At 50.2% G+C, this 16,981-nt stretch overlaps 1 pseudogene; it reads left to right on the forward strand.

Annotated features, from left to right (window-relative positions):
- Positions 1 to 3,786: 3,786 nt before the first annotated feature.
- On the forward strand, positions 3,787 to 15,905 carry LOC147734793 (interferon-induced protein with tetratricopeptide repeats 5-like; annotated as a pseudogene).
- The last annotated feature ends 1,076 nt before the right edge of the window (positions 15,906 to 16,981 follow it).

Here is a 16,981-nt window from a genome sequence, read left to right on the forward strand (position 1 = left end):
TACGATTCAGGAGACAGCAGAGAAGTGATTTCAGCTGAATTATTCTCTGCATGTCTCCGTCTGGGGACGTCTCTCCTGTGCAGAATCACCGGCTGTTCATGGGTGCATTGCACGTGTGCATGTGCAGGTATGTATGCTTATGTCTGAAGCAGGGGTGCGTACATGCATGTTTATAGATTTAGATCTTTACAGGTGTAGCACGGCGGGCCCTAGGTCTATATGTGCCGCGGCGGCATTAGAATTAGACACAACCAGTACTGTTCTGCTGGCCAGAAGACCCTGAGCGGTCTCCGGCCACTTTATTTATGCCCTCGGGCGAGCCCGCCCCGAGGGATGAGGGGATGCGTGGGTGCAACAGATACATTGTACTAGTGAGGCCAGGTGGCTCTCTACTTACCTTCCTTCTTTTAGTCCATCAAAACCGCTCAGCTTATGGAGAGGTGAACACAAAGTCCTTCAACCGCTGACTGGGCACCGGATTCAGCCGGAGACCATACCTCTGGCTCGAGAAGAAAAAGATGTCATCATCCCAGCCGGGGTGCCCTCCACCGATTCTGTGCCAGTGCTTTGGATCGTTGGCCTTGCATTTCCCGGACTCCCTGGATTTGCGGTCCTTGGTGACTCCGGCACAGAGCTCCTTGCATCGGGGAAACCAGGGGGAGAGAAGATCAGCGGGGAGCCTTGACACACCGATGTGTCAGGATCTACATCTGCCTCCACTGCCTTCTTGAAGCTTGATACGTTCCTCGTGACAGACTGTTGTCCTCTTCGGACGGTCACCATAGTGCCTTGGAGATTCACAACTTCCCATGCTTCAGGCTCATAGGGCGTCCGGAACTTCGACCCGGGGTGACGGCTTTTGATCACTACCCGGTCTCCCACTCTTAGCTGGTGTTCCTGAGCCCTTTGTGCCTCACTCGCCTTCCGGATCATCCTCTCCTTCCTCACCTGGACGGCAATATCATCCCACTCCATGGGCACCCAAGTCGGGTCAGCCGGGATGCTGTCTCTTGTGGCACGCTTGAACAGGAGATGAGCCGGAGCACATTTAGTGTTGCTATGAGGAGTCCGACGGTACGCTCCCAGAAATTGTTCTAAAGCCGCTTCAGGATCTTCTCTGTGGTCCACAGCGATGCATAATGCCATGTTGATGGTTCGCATCAGCCCTTCTACTTCTCCGTTTGCCTGTGGCCAGAGTGGGGTGATCTTCCTGTGCCGCACCGCTCGGTTCTCAAGGTATTCCTGAAACTCCCTCCCCTGGAAAGGGGGTCGATTGTCGGACTTAATCTCTTCTGGCAGCCCCATCATCTCGAAAACCCTGTCCAATACCTTCTTCACGTGGGGAAACGCGGTGGAGGCCACCACCTCAACAATCGGAGACTTCGAGTAGGAATTGACAATGACCAGCATGTGTCGTCGGTTGGGAAAACAACCGAAGTCCACGCTGAGGTGTGTCCATGGGGCATCGCTCGGCTCTTCTGTGAGCATGGGTGCCGGGGCAGGGACTCCTCCTGTGATCGTGCAGGCATGGCGCTGCCTCACCATCTCCTCCACCAGAGAGTCCATCGCCGGAGACCACACCTTGTCCCATAGCCTGGCCTTGGTCTTGGCCATTCCCTGGTGGCCAATGTGAGCCAACATGAGGATCCTCTTCTGGAGCTTCGCGGGTATGACGATGAGATGTCCTCTTAGAATCACTCCTTCAGCTCCTACGCTCAACTCACTTCTCACTTGCCACAGCTGTTGACGTGCATGGCTGACCTTCGGCCGCAGTGCATGAGCCCCGTCCATGAAGTAAGCCCAGCCATTGTTCTCCAGGGCTTCTCGCACTCAGGCGAGAGTGGGGTCATCTCAAGTGGCTTGGCTAATCTCTTCAAGTGTCATTGCTTTGGGGCATGCTCCTTGCTACACCATGTATACGAACTCTTCTGTGCTGCAGTCATCCACATATGACTTGGGTGATGTCGAGGATTCTGGGTGACGGGACAGGTAATCAGATGGGTTGTGCGCCCCAGGGTGGAAGACCATCTTGAAGTTGTACCCTTGCAGCTGCACGGCCCATTGTTCAATCCTCGGAGGGACGAGCCAAGAGGAGCCCGCAAACAGCGGGAGCAACGGGTTGTGGTCAGTCACAACGCTGAACTCTTGGCCGGACAGATAAAGATGGAAGTGCTGGCACACCCATTTGATCGCCAACGCCTCCCTTTCGATCTGGGCATATCTGGTCTCGGTGTCGGTGAGGGCTTCGCTGGTGTATGCCACTGGCTTCCATACATTTGGGTTGTCTTCCTGCAGAAGGACTGCCCCGAGGCCCACCGGGCTGGCGTCAACGATCAACTCTGTTCGGCGTCATGGGTGGAAGTACGCCGTCATGGTTTTGTCCAGCAGGCCCACCTTGACGTCTTGGAACGCTTTTTTGACCGCGGGCGTCCATTCCCATTTACGATCGTGCCTCATGAGGGCACACAGTGGCTCGGATATGGCGGCCAGATGGGAGATGAAGCGTCCCCAATACGTGGTCATACCGAGGAAGCTCCTCACCTCTGTAGGGTTTTGTGGCGTGCTGGCTGTCCGAGTAGCTTCAGCCTTTTCTGATCAACCCAGGGTCCTTCCCGGGTGAAAGTGTACCCAAAGAAGTCTACGCTCTCTTGATAAAAGGAACACTTGGCTTTGTGTAGAGTTAGGCCACAATCCACCAGTCTTCTCAGAGTGGCCCGGAGATGGACATGGTGTTCCTCAAGCATGTGGGAATATACCAAGATGTCGTCGCTGAGATTGAGCACGCCTTGCAGCCCGAGCAGTGTCTCCCGAATCGCGTTCTGAAAGACCTCAGTAGCCTACTACACCCTGAAGCTAAGTCTCTTATACCTGCGTAGCCCCACGTGTGTTGAAAAAGTGGTTATATACCGACTCTCTCGTTCCAGCCCCAGCTGGTGGTATCCAGCGTGCAGGTCTAGTTTCGAAAACTACTTCGCTCCATTCAGGTCGGCCACAATGTTGTCCATCGTGGGGGTGATGTGTCTCTCCCTCTTCACTGCGGTATTAGTCAGTCTCATATCAACACAGCTCCTCCTCCACTTGCGTGCGTAGGTTGAAAGGCACACGTCGGTGCCTGAGGGCCACCGGCCGTACTGATGGATCAATGTGCAGCTTGAACCTTTTGCCTTTCAGCTTCCCCAGTCTCTTGAAGCGCTCCGGGAATTCCTCAAGCATTGCTTCGGCATGTGATTCGTGGATCTGATCAGCAAAGAAAACGAGCCCCAGGTCTTCCGCTGTGTGGCAACTCAGCAAAGTCCCTTTCTTGTCTTACGGTGACGTGGAACCTCACCTCCATGGTGTAGCTGCCGCTGACATCCGTGGCCTGGATGATGCTGCATAGAGGAAGCGGGTCCGTTCCTCCATAGGTGTAGATGTGGGCAGTAGACGGTGTTAGAGGAGGTCGCGATGATAGGCGGTCATACTGATCGGAGTCCATCACGTTGACCGAGCCTCCGGTGTCTATGAGAGCTCGCACATCCGTGCCGTCGCTGGACACAGAGCACATGGGAGGTGGCCGCCGACGAGTTCCTATCCGGCTGACATACGACACCACGAATACCTCTTCGTCGTCTTCATCTTCGTATATGGGACGTCGTCCCTGCGGTTGGTCATCTGGCACTGGTGACGGGTCCACCAGGGATATTTGTCGGACCCTCTCAGACATGTTCCACGGTCTTGATGTTGTCGGTCGAAACCGCCCACCACGGCACACTCGGGCATAATGATTTTGTCTTCCGCACCGCGAGCATGTCTTCCCCTTTGCCCCGCAGACGGCCGTTGCAGGATGATCTTCACAGCAATATCCACACAGTCCACTTGTGGTTGGTTTCTCACTGGGCGAGGCATCGTGGGGCGTCTCTGGAAGGCTTCTACTCTCTCCTCCTTGATTGTCGAGATCTTGGGTGCCTGTGAAGTGACAACCGGCGTCTCTAGGGCGGCCTCCATTTCCTCCGCCCCAGCATCAGACAGTTCGTGGGAGCGAGCGAGAACCACGATCTGGTCCAGCAAGATGCCAGGTTGCCGGAGGATCAGTTTCCGCCGAAGCTTCGAGCGACAGCCAAGGGTGATCTGATCACGAATCTCTTCCTGCTGGTCTACGAAGGGGCATGTGCTAGCCAGACGGTGTAGCCGCGCGTAGAATATGTCAGCAGATTCAGTCTCGGTCTGCCACGCCCTCCTGAACTTGCATTTCTCAAAATCGTGATTGAGTTGCAGGTCGAAGTGTCTATTGAGAGCGGCAACCTCTGCCTCATAGTCGTCTTCCCTCCCTGTGCTGGGGAGTGTCTCGAAGAGGTCATATATCTCTGCTCCACCATAATGGATGAGGAGTGACCGCTTCTTGGTGCCATCCGTCTCCCTTGTCCCCTTAAAGTAGTGGTTGAGCCGTCCGACCCAGGCCTTCCATCGGGGTGCAGCTGTCGTGGGGTCCGAGGCTTCGCTGAAAGGTGGTAGTGGTGCGACAGTGGTATGGGTGTACACCGGGGTGGAGGATTAGAGCGACCACTGGGTTTCTGTCCGCCATCTTGCTGAGCTGCAGCGCCTGCCGCTGGGTCAGACATCCTGGTTTGGCTGTGGCGTTGTGCAGACGCGAGGGTGTGGTCTTCGTGTAGACGTTCTGCATCTGGGGCGGACGTTTCAGCATGTGGCTCTATGTTGCGTTCCTTGCCTGCATCAGCAGGAGGGCGTAGTTGCCCTTCTTGACCCAGTCCTGCAGGTGTGCATGTGGGGGGGTGGAGATGAAGACTGAGTTGGCCTAGCTCAGTCACTGCCGGCCTCACGCACGATGTGCGCTCTTCTGTTCTCCCCTTCAACCTGCAGCGCTCCCCCAACAGTGTCCCTCTGGCTATGTAGCCCCTGCCACAGCTGACAGCGGTCTTGCTCCAGGTCTCCCTGTCTCTTTTTCTTTCATTTAATAAGTTTCTTGCCCCCGAAGATTGTCCCTACTGTCTCCCCAATCAGCCATTCAAGGCTTGGTCTTGCCAATGCTTGATGATGGTGGGTCACATGGCGTGCAGACCGGCACTGCGGTGGGAGCGGGCTCCTGCTTGAGGACGTCAATAGGTATCTCTTGAGGAAGTCGCCGGGCACGCAGGCACTGGAGGGGGCAGTCTTGCCTCTGGGGGCCTCTTCCCTCAGCCGGGAATTTAGAGCTGCAGGACACGGCAGGGCAGCAGACGCACAGGACTGCACAGTGCAGGTGGGCCTGTCTTCTCACTCACCCTCCTTCAGGCGCTGCCCCAGCGATACCGCCAGCCAAACATGCTCCCAAAGGCAAGGGAGGCACGTGGCAGACTCAAGCTGGGCAGCGCAGGCGGCAGCAACATCGGCTGGTGTAGATCGACACGGGTGGGCTCCGCGATGTGATCTCCGTTGAGCACGCCGTGCAGAGGGTGGACCAGGCTGATTAGGGCGATTCAAGACAAACGCAGCAGGAGCACCACGCGAGGTAAGTAGGCACGTGTGGGGTGCTACCGGCCTTGTCACCAGTGTAGCGAGGCGCCGCCTAAGACTATATAGACCACCGCCGCGTTAGAATTAGACACAACCAGTACTGTTCTGCTGGCCGGAAGACCCCGAGCGGTCTCCAGCCCCTTTATTTATGCCCTCGGGGCGCGCCCGCCCCGAGGGATGAAGGGATGCGTGGGTGCAACCGATACATTGTACTGGAGAGGCCGGGTGGCTCTCTACAACATGTACAATGGTTACATGTCTTTACGTGCGTCTGTGTTTGCGGGTGTGTTTTATGTGCATGTCTATTTCTGAGTACCTGCATACTTGACTGTGTAATCAATTAATTGGTGTAGGGAAGGGGTGGTTTACATGTGTGTTTAAAGTAACGTGCAGGCGCATATGTATCTGGAGCCTGTGTGCTTGGTCTGATTGTTCCTTTGCATCTTCCGGGAGTCCATGGTTACGTAAAAGTGTTTGCGTACAAACATCAATACAGATGTGTTTATGCTTGTGTGCATGTGTGTAGGTATGGATGCGCTTGAATCTACATGGGCATTTACATTACATCCCTGTGCACACTAGAATCAATAGATGTATGTCTGTATTCAGATTGTATGCGTATGTCTGTACTCAGATTATATGTATGTACCTGTACAAATGTACCTACTGGGCTGTTCCTGAGGTGGGAGACACTGATAGTATGGCATTGCACTTGTAAGTGTGCATGGTTGTCTCCCCGACATTGCCTGTTTAGGTGTTCTGTAAACACAATCAATCAATCAATCATAACATTTGTATAGTGCGCTACTCACCCGGAAGGGTCTCAAGGCGCTGGGGGAGAGGGGTACGTTACTGCACGAACAGCCAGGTCTTGAGTTTCTTCCTGAAGGAAAGATGGTCCTGGGTCATCCGAAGGTGGATGGGGAGGGAGTTCCAAGTCTTGGCTGCCAGGTAGGAGAAGAATCTTCCTCCGGCGGTGGCTCTGCGGATGCGTGGTACGGCGGCGAGGGCAAGGCTGGTCGATCGTAGCTGGCTGGTGGGCGCGTAGAAGGTCAGGCGGTCTTTGAGGTACTTGGGGCCAAGTTCGTGGAGAGCCTTGTGTGTGTGGGTGAGGGGCCTGAACGTGATCCTCTTGCTGACGGGGAGCCAGTGCAGGTCTCTCAGGTGGCCGGAGATGTGGCTGTGTCGGGGGATGCCCAGGAAGAGTCTTGTGGAGGCGTTCTGGATGCGTTGGAGTCTTTTCTGCAGTTTGGCTGTGGTTCCGGCGTAGAGGGTGTTCCCGTAATCCAGTCGGCTGGTGACGAGTGCCTGGGTGACGGTCTTCCTGGTCTCGGTGGGGATCCAACGGAAGATCTTATGGAGCATACGCAGGGTGTTGAAGCACGATGAGGAGACGGCGTTGACTTGTCTGGTCATCGAGAGGGAGGAGTCCAGGATGAAGCCCAGGTTGCGTGCGTGGTCCGTTGGCTTGTGAGTGGTGCCCAGGGCAGGGGGCCACCAGGAGTCGTCCCAGGCGGAGGACGATGATCCCAGGATGAGGACTTCCGTTTTGTCTGAGTTCAGTTTTAGGCTTCTGTTCTTCATCCACTCAGCGAAGTCTTTCATCCCTTCGTGTAGGCTGGTTCTGGCGGTGGCAGGGTCGTTGGTGAGGGAGAGGATCAGCTGGGTATCGTCGGCATAGGAGATGATGTTTAGGTTGTGTTGGCGTGCGATGGCTGCGAGGGGGCTCATGTAGACGTTGAAGAGGGTTGGGCTGAGTGATGATCCTTGTGGTACGCCGCAAATGACTTCGGTGGCCTCGGATCTGAACGGGGGGAGGTGGACTCTCTGGATTCTTCCGGCGAGGAACGAGATGATCCACTCTAATGCTTTCCCTTGGATTCCGATGTTGCTGAGGCGCTGTACTAGGGTGCGGTGGCAGACAGTGTTGAACGCTGCGGAGAGGTCCAGGAGGATGAGGGCTGCTGTTTCCCCGTTGTCGAGCAGGGATCTGATGTCATCGGTGGCTGCGATCAGGGCGGTCTCGGTACTGTGGTTGGCTCAGAAACCGGACTGCGAGGGGTCGAGGGATCCATTAGTCTCGAGGAAGGCGGCGAGCTGTCTGTTGACGGTCTTCTCGATGACTTTGGCAGGAAAAGGGAGGAGCGAGATGGGGCGGAAGTTCTTGAGGTCGGTGGGGTCCGCTGTTGGTTTCTTTAGGAGGGCGCTGAGCTCGGCGTGCTTCCAGCTCTCCAGGAAGGTGGCGGTGTGGAAGGAGGTGTTGATGATATCCCGCAGTTGGGGTGCGATGGTGGAGTCGGCCTTGTTGAAGACGTGGTGGGGGCAGGGGTCAGTAGGTGATCCGGAGTGGATGGTGTTCATCGTGTGGGTGGTGTCTTCGGTGCTGACCGGGGTCCAGTTGCAGAGGGTGGTGGTAGGAGGCGTTAGTTTGGCGGTTGGGTGCGTGATTGGTGCGCCGAAGCTGTTGTGTATGTCGGCGATCTTGTGGTGGAAGAACGAGGCGAGGGAATCGCAGAGGTCTTGCGAGGGTGTGATGTTGTTGTTTCCGGCGCTGGGGTTGGAAAGCTCTTTGACGATGCTGAAGAGTTCCTTGTTGTCATGGGCGTTGTTGTCCAGTCGTTCTCTGAATGCTATCTTCTTGGTGGTGCGGATCAGCTGGCGGTGCTTGCGGGTGGCGTGCTTGAGGGCAGTCATGTTGTCTGAGGTCTGATCGTGACGCCAGGCTTTCTCGAGGGTGAGGCAGTTCTTCTTTGAGTCCTTGAGTTCGTTGCTGAACCAGGGGGCTTACTTGCTTCTGGGCCTGCTGGGAGGGTTCTTTAGTGGTGCGAGGGATGGCATCCTCGGGGGCCAGGGGTCCTGGCGTTGAGCGCGGTCCAGGCGCGGACGGGTGTAGACGGGCTTGCCTTTGGCGCGCCTTCAGCGCACAATCGGTGCGCCCGCTGCGCACGTCCGCTGCGCTTCCGTGCGGCGACCTCCATAAACGGCGAAGTGGTAGGGAGGAGCAGCTGGGAGGTGGGAGCGGAGTGGCCAATGGCGGGAACAGAAAAGAAAAGGGGGCAGGCCACAGGGGAGCAGTGGCGGGGAGCGGGGAGGGCAAGAAGAGGCGGGAACAATCACGGGTGCACGGGGACGGCTAAATAATCAGGGGCACAGCAAAATACAGGAATGGCAAAAACAGCAGTACAGAAGAGAAGGGAATGGGAAAATATGGGGGCACAAGCAGAGACAACACAATACTGGCACAAGCCACAGGAATAGCACAACAAACCGGCGCTCAGCCGGAGCGAGGCAGCAGCGAAGGTCAGGGGTCCTGGCACTCAAGGGGGGGACCCGCCTGGTGTATTGAGCGACCGGCCCTGCACGCAGGGACAAAGATCACAGCTCAACACCGTGCGGCGACCTCCATGAATGGCCAAGTGGGAGGGAGGAGCAGCTGGGAGGCGGGAGCGGGGTGGCCAATGGCAGGAACAGAAAAGAAAAGGGGGCGGGCCGCAGGGGAGCAGCGGTGGGGAGCGGGGAGGGGAAGAAGCATCGGGAACAATCACGGGTGCACGGGGACAGCTAAATAATCAGGGGCACAGCAAAATACAGGAATGGCAAAAACAGCAGTACAGAAGAGAAGGGAATGGCGAAAAAACGGGGGCAAAAGCAGAGACAACACAATACTGGCACAATCCACAGGAATAGCGCAATAAACCGGCGCTCAGCCGGAGCGAGGCAGCAGCGGAGGTCAGGGGTCCTGGCACTCACGGGGGGGGGGAGCCACGCGGTGTATCAAGCGACCGGCCCTACATGTCCACATGTACGTGCGCTGCTGAATTGCATGTCTGTGTGAAGGCTTGCATAGGTTTTTTGGGAACTGTAGTGAATTGTTCCAGTCTGAGTCTATGTGCAATATTTAATATATAGCTATGTTTGTGTGTATGCCTCACCGTGTGCGAGTGCTGACATATCTTGGTATTTGCGTGGAGACTTGCAGGCCTGGATATCTGTGTGTGTGGCCAATCTATTCATAGGTCTAGCTATGTTTGCATTGATGCGAGTGTATGTGTGTCTCTGTGTATGCATGTGAGAGCTTGTTATGTTGTGGGTCTGCTCCCAGATGTAGCTGTCTTTAATGGGTCGGTTGCGTGCATTTAAGCTGAACTGGTGTCTGTTGTACTTCTGTGTGACTTTTAGGGTTAGTGTGAATATATTCTCAAATCTACCTCTCCATTTCTTTCTCTCTGTGCTTGTATAGCTGTACATTTACCATTGCACTGATAATTTTGGCTTGTTTCCCATTGTGGTGTGGGATGTGTGTATGTAATGTGTGTGTCCCACATGTGTGTACCGTGTGTGACTGTGTTTGTGGGGATGTGTTCTTGGGTTTATTTCTGTGTTTCTGTGTATGGCGGTGGTCATCTATTTTTTCTGGTGCGTTGCATAAGATAGAGTTTCTCCTCTAAATGCACCTGTTACTGTGTGTTATTTTTTGTTCTGTTCTGTTGAACTTTTAATTTGTACTTTGCCGTGTATTGTTATTGTATGTGTTGCTATATCCTGCTGTGTACTGTCATGTCAGTTCATGCTGTGTTATGCTACGCTACGCTTTCTTATATTATGCCACACTGTTCATATTCATACTGTATTATTGTGTATGGTATCGTACGGTGTGCTATGTATGCCATGATAGGCTGCATTATGATGCAAGTCTGTGTTATGCTGAACTGTTATCTCACATTAAGTTGTGTTATGGCATAGCACGGTGTGGAATGGTCAGCATATATGAGTTTGCATGTGTATGGTATACTGTATATTTCGGCACTATAGCAACTATTCTTTGTGTACCAAAAGACACCAGTGACGGTAGCAACACTAACTGCCGTTGTCCAACATGTCAGTTTGTTTCAGTGTCGCCCTCTGAATATAAGTGCACCAATGCAATGTTCAACCCACCATTACATAACAATGACCTAGCGGCCTGACTGCCTGTTGAAGTGCGGGTTGGAGCTTCACGGGCTCGTCGCACCACACACACAATCAAACATGTCGGCGCCTGCATATGTCTCTGACGGAAGAGCCTGCCTGGCTGCTGCATTGAAGCTGAGCGAAGCGTAAAACCACTGGAGCGTTGACCTGTGACAGGGAAGGGATTTCCCTTTCTCGACACTGACAATGCTGCACTTGTCTACATAATGTAGCACCACAGTGACAGCCTGCGCAGTCAAAACACCAACAATATCCAGTGTTGTCACCTTACTATTATTATCACCATTGGGAGGATGAGAGGCTGAGGTGGCCACGGTGGGCCTTCAACCCTGTAATCTTTAGGTTGCACATATTAATTTATACAACAGGCGCTTTAACCCATTGAAGCATGTGGTCCATATCTGACACCAGTTACATACAGTTTACACACAGGCTGTCTGCAGGAGACACAGTAACCCACTGAGCTACGTAATGAAGTCTGACAACTCTGACTTCCCAGTTACTTGCTGATGTCTGCAGCATGCACATTAACCCACTTAATAATTTTGTCAGATTTGACCCCCTTCAGAATACATGTTATAATTAGATCTCTGCAGAAGGCACTCTAACCTTCCCACCCCTTTCTCGCCCTCTGCACTCCTCCCCCTCCTACGACCTACTTTATGGTGGTCACTGCACATCTGTGCTGCTGGCGTACCAACAGAAAGCCCATCGGTGCCCCTCCGCGACTGTACCATGCCCAGCGCCACTGATCCTGGTCCATCCAGCCACCACCACTACACTTCCAATGACTTGCTGGCACTCAACACCAGATGCCGTCAAGACTGCTGCCCCCTCACTGCATCTCATTGACTGGCAGTACCTTTCTCATGCGATCACTGCCATTTCTCTTGCAGCATCTCCTTTACACCAGGCTCTGAACAGTACACCCATCATCATCAGCATACTCCTTAATACCAGATCTATCTGCAAACATGACACTGAGGTATGGGACCTCATCAATGCACACTCCCTGCAAATCTTCTTTGTCAACAAAATATCTGTCTTTCACCCCTGCAATCGCAGTGGCCACCCCTGCCTGGCAGCAAGATTGTCCATCACAACAGTCTACTGAAACCTGGAGGAGGCCTCAAAATCATCCATAAAGACACCATCATCTTCACTACCTCAACGGAAGAACCAACCACGCTCATGGAACACCTGCGTGTCAAACTGCATCTCAGCCACTCCACTACCATATCAGCCACCCTGGTTCACTGACCACTAGGACCACGCTGCACCTTCAGCAACCTCCTCACTCTCATTACCATACGACCCAATGACTTCCTCCTGCTCAGCGACCTCAACATTCATCTCGATGACCTATGAGACCTCAACACCACTGACCTCTTGGGCAGCCTTAACAACATCGGACTCATGCAGCTCATACAAGGCCTGACTCACATCACCAGGCTCACACTCAACTTAGTCTTCACAGCCTGCAGTAAGATTGCCTTTGCCCACCTCACCACGTTCACATGGACAGACGACTCAATCATACACTTCTATGTCAATAGACCAAATCCAGCAAACCATAGCCAACCAGAGCCAACCATCAACTTTAGCCGCAACTCGAACCAAATAGCAGAAGCAGACTGGACCCACACCCTCAGATCTAACCAGTCTATCCTAACAGCCGACCTAGAGCATGACTAATCCACAGTCAGCAATTGGATCTCAGGCTGTGCCAGCACCCTGGCTTCACGAAGAAGATCAGATCTCGCACTTAAACATGCTGATACGGGAAAGACCAAAGAAACTCCAAGCTCTATTGCATATAACTGGAAAAAAGATGAAGAACTAGCTGAGACAATCAGATCAACAAAAGAGTGTACCTCTCAACGAGAGGAGGAGTGAACAAATGAAAAAAGAATCAAATTAGATTCTTTTAGAAGGCCCTCACTCACCAACGTGGTTGGTGACATGCTTCATCATAGGGCCCTACCAGGAAGGTCTAAAATTAACCTGGTGTGCTTTGACGCCAGAGTTACTGCGGAGTTGGTTAGTGATTCTGTACGTGATGGGTGAAGTGAGTTAAAAGTGATCAGGTTGTAACCTAAAAAACTTATATTAGTAGGCCAACCTGGCACTGTTAAAAACGGAGTGGGCAGTTGAAAAGCTGAATCGATGTATCAGCTAAGCCCTGCTTGGTGAGGTCAACATGTTTCTGCCTATGTAAGTGTTATTTCCTAGGCATTTGTCAGGACCAAAGTGTAGACCCCGGTGGTATGAGGGCGGTAAGGCTCACCCTAACCTGGTGATAATAATGTGAAAAATAAACACAAACAGGAAAAAAATATTAAAAACCTGGTTGTAGGCAAGGTACTCATGAATTATCGGCCCCCAGCAATTACCCGCAGGAGAGGGAAAAAAAGACACAAACAAACAGATGAATGCCAAATGTTTCCTACAATTCATGCATGTTTGTGACAATTACCCTCTCAGTGCTCCTCTCTGTGCACACAGAAGAGTTGGTAACACGAAACTAATGTGCTAATTCGTGTAAGATACCGGTGCATTAATGCTGTAGCTTTATCTTCGTGAGTGGTTTACATATTCTGCCACTCGAGTCATGATGGTACCTTAGGGTTTTAGCGCTTTTTCAACCTGTACGCCAAACTTGAGTGGTCTTTGTGCGTAAAACTAGTCTGCACTCTAGTCAAAGCTTCATAAAATACACACTGTGATGCGTCAAATGGTGGTGCTGCAGAGTAAAGTGGGACCAATTGTCAAGAAGAAAGAGAGCTTACATGAGGGGTCTCAGGGGGGGGTGGTAACTAGTAGGCACACTCTGGAAACAAGGGAAACACAAATAAAATGGGCATTGCCCTTCGATTTACTTATCTGCTTAGAAGATCGGCATTGACGAATATGCACTGTTGTATCTTTGTTTGTACTGATCAAGACTGCACGATAAATGACGATGCAAACTACATTTGGACTTTGACCATTTTATTTGAATTTTCTCTAAAAATTGTTTGGTTCTTACTTAAGAACGTATTTGTATGTGATACGTGTGCACAGGACTTGTACTTACAACCATGTTTTGGTTACCTTGTCACCTTATTTGTCTATAGTGACACATTCTTTTCATAGATGGCTACTGACAAAATTCTGGCTTAACCAATACACTCTGTACTCTGGGATTTGGAGGGCTGGAGTAGACCTGAAGACGCCCCCCGTGTAAATGTGACGATTTTTCCCCCCAAGACACTATGCACTTTATGTTTTTTTGCCCTTTGTACCATGATGCCAGGAAAAGGTTTATCCTTCCTCTACTAAAGAAAATGAATGTTATCCAGTGTAAACCTGCTTTATTGTATTTACAACTGTTGGAATCTCCAGTAACTATGTTTTGTGTCGCCAGCTTTCTTGTCGCGTCAGTAAGAAATAAGAGGGACAGACAGAAAGCCGCACAAGAAATCCAACCTGTTTAATACAATGACATTGTAGCTCAATCAATTGCTTTACATTTGGAAATGACTGTTAATGTTGTTTTAATGAACTTGTACTGTATTTTTATCTTGTATATTAAATTTTTAACCAATTTTTAACGTTTTTCGCACATGTATAGCATACTTTTATGATTTTAAGTAATCGAACAAAGTGGTTTGACTTGACTTTACTATAGAACTTAATCCATCACACCGGAGAAAACACAAAGGTGTTGTTGGAATGCTTGCATATATCCAATGCTAGTTACTCGGGCTGCATTTTAGTCCATCAGTTTTCACCCAACATGCCACAGCAGACTGTAGGAAGATGGCAAAGACTGACGTTTTTTTAACATTTTCTGCCTCTCCTCCAATTCCCTTGAACTCCTATCCATCTCTCAGTGGCTCCAAACAATTGGATCAGGTATTTGCCTCCCCTCCCCATCTCTTTCAAAGTTCACCACCTGCCAGTGCTCTAAGTAACTGAATCCAAGTTTCTTCTTAACACCCACTCTCATACTCACAATCACATACACATACTTAAGGGCAAAAAGAATGATGCACACAGGTTGCCGAAAAGAAATGGATCACCACAAAGTTGTCAAGTCCAGCTGACTGTTCCCAAGAAGTGAGAGATGTATAACATGTTCTCCCTGCCATTCTTTTCATTGCAGTTCCAAGTCTTTGAAGGAGATATTGGAGAAGCGTCAGTGTCACTTCACCTGGAGTCTTGAGGAGCAAGACAAAACTGATATAGAACACGTGAAAGAAGGTCTCAACCTCAGACTTCAACACACGCCTTACAACAACCATTCTACAATTTACGCTCTGCAGGCCTATTTACACCAGCGGGAAGGAAGATACCAGGACGCCCTTGAAAGTACTAGGACAACTGATGAGTTTTTGGGAGAAGGTCAACAAACCAACTTGGTAGGGTTTAAGTTGGTTTTCTTTGGTAACTACGCCTGGATCGACTATCATTTGTGCAACAATGGTATGGTAGAGCAATACCTTGACGAATCTGACACAATTAGTCAGTTTCTTTCTCAGCCCTCTCAATCTACACCAACTACTCCTGAGATTAGTGGAATGATTGGTTGGTCCCTAATAGCAATTGGTTTTCGATACGGAGAGCGGGCAGCAAACTGTTTCCAGACAGCATTGTTAGAAAATCCTAAAAATGTGGAATTCTGTGCGGGGCTAGCAATAGCACTGTATGCAGTGGCCGCACGCTGTGATGCAGGCCCAGAACTGAAAGAAAAAGCAATTTCCAAACTTACGGGAGTCATCCACCAAGAGCCAATCAATTATGAGTGTAGGGCCTACCTGGCTCTGCTGCTTAAAAATTTAGACTTCGATCAAGCACAAGAACTTGCAGAAGATGTGGTGAAAAACAGTTGCGTTCCTCGGTTCTGAGAAAAGTGCACAAGTCTTTCTACCACAAGATTGTAAAAGATTCTGTGACATTCTATTACAAGCCAATTCCATGGATGGAGATTATTCTCTTCTTCTTAGAGACATGGGCTACTTCTATCAGAGACAACTCATAAAGAATGTAAATGCAAATAGAGTGGCATCAGAAAATGCTATATCAGCAGGATCCAGGCTTATTGGATCCACTTTGTATCTTTGCAAAACTTTTCTTTGTATGAATAGAGAGCAAGCTTCCTCATGCCAGTGAGAAATGTCAAGAAGCTTTTAATGTCTGCTTCGAGCGATTTCTACTCTATAAGAAACAGGATGAAATCAACGTATTTGTAGAGGGTGAAACAAAGAGTGGAAATCAATGTAAATCTGAGTTGTTAAAAATAATTTGTATGTTTGAGCGAGATGGCAGAAGAGAAGAGGCCAGGGATCTCTCACAACTCCTCCAAGGGATTTAGAAAGGAAGAGATATTTTGTAGGAACAACAAAGTAGAGAAGATGCCGTCATTACAGTTAGGTATGGCCACAGCAGATCAGAGTGCATAGAACCGAATTCTAAACGGAAAAGCTTGGATAAATAGAGCAGAAGAAATGTTTTTTGAAATAATAGACCAATGAGAATCAGCTTAATTGATAAGGTGACCTAGTGTGAGCTAATAACACAGGACCCAGTTCACAATGCGGCAGATTTACACGCCCCCTAATCCACTTTTGCGTCAATTTTAACATTTGAAAAGTGACACAAAAGTGGCACTAGGGCCTTGTAAATAAGCCCAATGTATTTTTGCACATAAGTTGTACTTTGGTGCAATAACAGATTACTGTATGAGTGAAAATCCTCATTACAGGTTCACAGTATGAGATTTCACACTATTAAATAGATTTGTAAATGCAAAAAGTTCTTCCAGTAAGGCAGTGTGCAAGAAAGTATGTGTCAACAAATCGTTTACATGGGCTTGTTGGTGGGCAAGTCTGAGGACACACGTGGTGAACATCCACAAAGTTATGGCTTTCCGCTATTCACAACCCTTTTGCAAGTGCCCCGCTGGTAGCTTCCCTCCCTGAGGCCCCGATTCACAGATTGAACTTAAGACTCAATCCTAAACTTACTACTATTTTGGTATTCACAGAATGCACTTACTACTTTTGGCATTTACAGAATGAATTTACTACTTTTGGTATTCACAGAAGTTAGGATTTTGTCTTACGTTTGTCTAAAGACAAACTTAAGACAGACTTAAGACAGACTTAAGACAGACTTAAGACAAACTTAAGACAGGCTTAAGACAGACTTAAGACAGACTTAAGCCAAAATCCTAACTTAAGTCTGTCTTAAGTCTATCTTAACTTTGAAATCCTAACTTCTGTGAATACCAAAAGTAGTAAGTTCATTCTGTGAATATCAAAAGTAGTAAGTGCATTCTGTGAATGCCAAAAGTAGTAAGTGCATTCTGTGAATACCAAAATAGTAGTACGTTTAGGATTGAGTCTTAAGTTCATTCTGTGAATCGGGCCCTGAATATTGAGGGCAGGAGTGAATAGGTTTTCAGGGTGGAATGTGGAGAAAACATCTTAAAATTAGAGTGGGTGTACAAGAAATCCTATTTCATCTCTATAGGAAA

The sequence above is a fragment of the Lissotriton vulgaris genome, chromosome 1_2 (genome assembly GCF_964263255.1).
Source record: "Lissotriton vulgaris chromosome 1_2, aLisVul1.2, whole genome shotgun sequence".
NCBI classification, from domain to species: domain Eukaryota; kingdom Metazoa; phylum Chordata; class Amphibia; order Caudata; family Salamandridae; genus Lissotriton; species Lissotriton vulgaris.